Genomic DNA, 5,529 nt, shown 5'->3' on the forward strand with positions numbered 1-5,529 from the left:
ATACCATTCAAACCTTTGAAGAGATGCAGACAGCATGTGTTATTGACTTCAAAGGGAGTTGGGATGCTCACTTTCCACTAATTGAGTTTTATTAAAATAATATCTACCATTCAGGTATTGGGATAGCACCTTATATGGCAGGAGATATAGGTCCCCTGTTTGGTAGTTTGGTAGTTTTAGTCCGAGGTGTAGAGGTCCTTATGATATCTTACAGCGAGTAGGTAATGTTGCCTATGAACTAAAATTACCAAATGACTTAGCTTATGTTCATCTAGTGTCTGATGTTTGTGTCTCAACCGGGGAGCACCCCTAGAAGTAACATGGCGTATTTGACCTCTCAGAGTTATCATTCATTGCATCAACATAGTAAATTTAACAGAAATTTAAAACTTTTCATAGCACATCGTATGCTAGAAACATCACTTCGTATATCTATAAAATATAAGTCATAATACATATTTACACCCTAAGTCTCTTTGCTATATTAGACACAACAATATTAGAATATATTACGGACACACTCGTCAAAACATAAGACATAACTATACAATCTTTAAATATTTTACATTAAGACATGAGCAGGGAATCCTTGGAACTAAAGGACCCCTTTCCTTGAGTTGGGAATCACATATCAAGCTCCTCAATAATGGACATCCTTTAACCATCCTAACCTACATTTTGTGTAAATATTAGAGTAGAATGGCATTAGTACAAGAATGCACTAAGTATGGCAACCATGCAAAAACATGCATTTAAAAGGGACATTTTCTTGAAATCAAACTTCATGCCTTTTTGAGTAAATCATTATAAAACCTTTAAAGAATAGCATTTATATCATTCACATACTTAATGTAAGCATATCCAAAGGCTAAACATCACATAAAATCACATATAAAATTTAAGTCCCATTTGAGATCACTTTACAGTGAGCTCATTCTTCTTAATAGTAAACTCCTTTTTTTATTTCATTAGCCTCCCACGTAGCCCTTTGGTAATATATGGTGCAATTCATCACCTTAGGACCACAAGAAAACCCATACATACTACTTATACAAGCCAACAGATACCATCATAGATGTATAATGCAACGTAAACATATTTAAGCCAAGACAAAAAGGACATTAAAGTGAACTCCTAGTCATAATGCAAATATACTTATTTTACTTCACATAGAACCTTATAAGGCCTAACTCATGCCCGAAATCTAAGTCAACTAGTTCAATGTATACGTAAGGCCCCATAACCTTACACATAATTAGTAAACCTATCATGAGACCACAAGCCTTTACATCCAAGTAATATATCAACATGGTAAGAGGAGACCACTTCATTTATGTCTAGAAAGACCTTCATCATACTGTCAACATGATTAACATCATGCATAAATACTCATGTAATGAACATATTCATAACAAGTAGACCAATGCTACAAAGTCATTCATATGGACATAACCATAAACATACACATTAGGTCACTTTCCTAGGATTTCATAAGGAGCAACTTGTGCAATGTCTAGATGGGTTCATTACTTCCACCTATACTAAGTAACCTACCTTAAGTCATCCTATTTAGTATCCTATTCAATTACTTACATTATCCATTTTATTTTATGGAAACTATAGTCTTAAGCGACACTAAGACCATGGGTACTAAACATGGAATTTGGTGTTGTAGAGCCTTACACCAATCGAAGGTGTTCCCACCTAGACAAGGTAGAACATTATCATATATCCTAGCATCCTAAGTGATATCACGTTACTAGATGCTATGTGGTAAGAATAATTTATGGAACTATGAGATAGGTGTATTCCCTCTAAATGCCATTGGGAAATTGGGGCCTCATCTCATGAGGAAGCATGGTGAATCTTCCTCAAAATAAAGTCAACACCTCATGTAGGTCCATAGGTGTGTATTCCTCTAAAGGAAGTCAACACTCTATAAGGGATAAATGGTGAATCTTCCTCCAAGGAAAGTCAACACCTGTCAATGTCAAGTTCACTCGATGCTAAGCTAGGTTCCATTTATTGAAAAGACTTTATAACATTTATTTATAAAACATAGGCTTTGAATATTTGATTCTCATATGCTTATAGCATACTCAAGAACCTATCTAGTTTAGAGTATTCTTGGGCACCCCTCTCAAAGGCCCTCTAGTTACTAGACCATCATATATGTGTGTGTGTGTGTGTTTATATGTGAGCACACCTTTCACATAACATATAATGTCACACATGTTCATATATCAATGCATAAGTCTATATATGTACCTATATGATCAATCTTTTCATATCAACACTCCAATATACTATGCACATTCATACTTCATCATATCATATACTTAAAATCATAGACATCATGTTAGCATGCATTGTAGTAGACACTAGTGAATATGAGAACAACCTTTCATTTAGGACCTTGACTTGTAATACTTGTAACATGCAAGTAAAGTGAGTGTGTGTGTACATTGGTCAACCTGATCATATAATGGCTATCAACAACACATTGAGGCAGCCACCCTCTTAGCCCATAATACTCTATCAAGTATAGACCACACAACATACAATAGCATAGGAGACAAGCCAACTTCATATTACATTTAAGACTCCTAACTTGTGCTATTCATGCATTCACATAGGGGTACATAGGTAGAGGATTATTAACAATTTTAACTCATCAATGGAATAACCTATACATTACCCTAACATTATATACACATGCTTACACAATAGCCATGCAACCTTAATCACAACTAGAATAGGAAAGTAGGCATAAGCTTCATATAGTATCATCATAGGCACATATTCATATATTCATCAATTTGCCTTCATGGACATGGTAAACACATATATAATGACAATTAAGTAAACATCGCCACCATAAGTGGACCATACCACACAATGCCATACAAGGCTTCATCAACATTACTATAAAGAAATAGAGAAGTAGAAAAGTATATGAATTCTTACCAATCTTTTAGACTTTCATCATCATTGACCATTTATCAATAAATAAAGTATAGGGAAGTAGATTAAGGTAAAATAATCATACATGAAGTTAAGCATAAGACACTATAAGGTCACGTTACAACTAGTACAATACATTAACATACTAGAATGTAGAAGGACATACACGATCAACAAATTTCACTTGCATGGATTATAAGTCAGATTTCATCAAATACATAAATCCAAGGAAGTAGCTAATCATACACTTAGTCATATCGAATTCATGCTTAAAACACTTCTAGATCAAGCTACTAACGAAGGCAATAAACTATCAATTCAATGTAGAGTAGAGAGAATAGGTCATCTTATTAACTTTCCAAAAGTATTAATCATCAATCATATTTTACCAATGAATTACATTCTAGGATGTATCTAATGAAGTCTTAGTCTGGATGAGACACTACTACAATTGCCAATAAGATCAAATTCATTAAAAGCATGCTCCATATTAGAAATTCATTGAAGCTAAGTTTACATAGGTTAATCCTATTCAAACTATCATTAATTGATCCATATTGGATACATTACATATAATTCATACTCATATTATGTTATAGGTAGCAGGTATAAACAATTAACCATGATCGTTCATATAACAACTAACCTAACTTCACGATCACAAGTTACTACTTGATAAACTAGAAGAACCTAGACCAATTCAACCCAAGCCCTCTTTACTTTGATCATACAATATATATATCCACAACTCAACCATGGTATTAACCTAAAACAGTGTCTACAAGAACCACAACATAATCAAAATCCATTTTTTTTATCAATTGAGGACCCACGTTACAATGATCATAGTGAAGACAAGGCTAGGCATGTTAAAACCTTCATGCATTTATTCACATTGATAATTCATCAACGATTCATCATAAATATACATTATAAACAGTAGACATAATCATAATAATATAATTGATTCACAAATCGCCATGCATAAGATCAAGATCATAAAGTCTTACATAGGCTAAAATCAAGTTTGTGAAAGATGCATGGGTTCATCATGAATGAAATTCACATCCAAATCAATGGATAATAATCAATACATTCACATTATGCTTTTTAAATCAATTTAATAAAGAACCCATGTCTAGAATGAAGAAGAAGAACTTGATCATATTTTTCTCTTTGAAAACTTTGAAATTAACTCTCTAAGATGGAAGGATAACTAGAGATGAAGGATAAAAATACCTTTATATACATTAAAATATCTACAAATTGATGATTAATCTATGGAAATACAAGATCCAAGCTGTTCTTGAGCTTCACTAACAATGGTTGTTTCTAGAGAGAATATTTTGGAGGGAAAATCTTTAATCGTGTGAGCAGATTTTGGAATGTTAAGTTCACGTGTTATATGACTTATATACACCCTAAAGTATCTAAATAAACCTAATATAGTCAGTTTAGAAAGGTTTTATAGTTCAGGGTTTAGTGTTTAAGGTTTAAAATTTATGTTTTAGTATTGAATGTTTGTGTTTTGTATTTTGGGCTTAGATTTTGGGTTTATGGTTTAGGTTTGGGTTTGGGTTAGGTTTAGGTCATAGGGTTTTCGTAGGTTTTAGGATTTGTGCCTCAGGATTTGATATTTAAAATCTATGATTTAGTTTTTCATATTTGGGTTCTTGTATTTTGGACATAGGGTTTTTTGGACATAGGATTTTGGGGTATAAGGTTAAGGATTAAGTTTTTTTTTAGATTTTTTTTTTTGGGTTTAACATTTGAGCTTTAAAATCTATTATTTAATATTAAATATTTGGGTTTTGTATTTTGGGCTTAGTGTTTCGGGTTTATGGTTTAAGTTATTGTTAGGGTAAAGGTTAGCGTTAGGATTTGGGTTAATAAAGGGTTAGGGTTACGATTTAGGGTATTTTTTGGTTTCAGGGTTTAGGATTTAAGGCTTAATATCAATGGTTTAGTGTTAAATGATTGTGTTTTGGCATTTTAGGCTTGGGTTTTAGGGTTGTTGGTAGGGTTAGGGTTAGGGTTAATGTTACGATTGTGTTTGTTTTAATTAATTAAAATTATCAACTGAATTAATTAATTAAAAATCAGAACCATGGTCTTAGCCGAAATCTTTAGAAAATTTCCAAATTTGGCTACGTCAAATGTCCTCCTATTTTTAGTCAATTTAGGAGGGGAATTTTGGTAATTATATAATTGATTTATTTAATTAACTTAATTAGCCTAAGTTTAATTATTCAATACATGTTCCTAAAACATACACTCACGTTCAATCACTAGAGAACCTACGACTCAAAATATTAAGCAAGCATAAAAAAACAGAAAATTCTCCTTAGGCGTTTTCAAGGTAATCCTTCAAGATTTTCGTGCAAAGTTAAAGGTGATCTTTGTATATTCAATTATACAGTAAGGTATGGGTTTTATCTCCAAGAATTCTTTATCCAAGAGGATTTTCAAATTTTCTTAAATCAAGAATATCAAAACTAGCGTTATTCCCAATGAATCGCATGTTCATCTCCCTAGTTCTTCCGATTTCCGATTCTTGTAATTTGT

This window comes from Solanum lycopersicum, chromosome 11 (genome assembly GCF_036512215.1).
Source record: "Solanum lycopersicum chromosome 11, SLM_r2.1".
Classification (NCBI taxonomy): Eukaryota; Viridiplantae; Streptophyta; class Magnoliopsida; order Solanales; family Solanaceae; genus Solanum; species Solanum lycopersicum.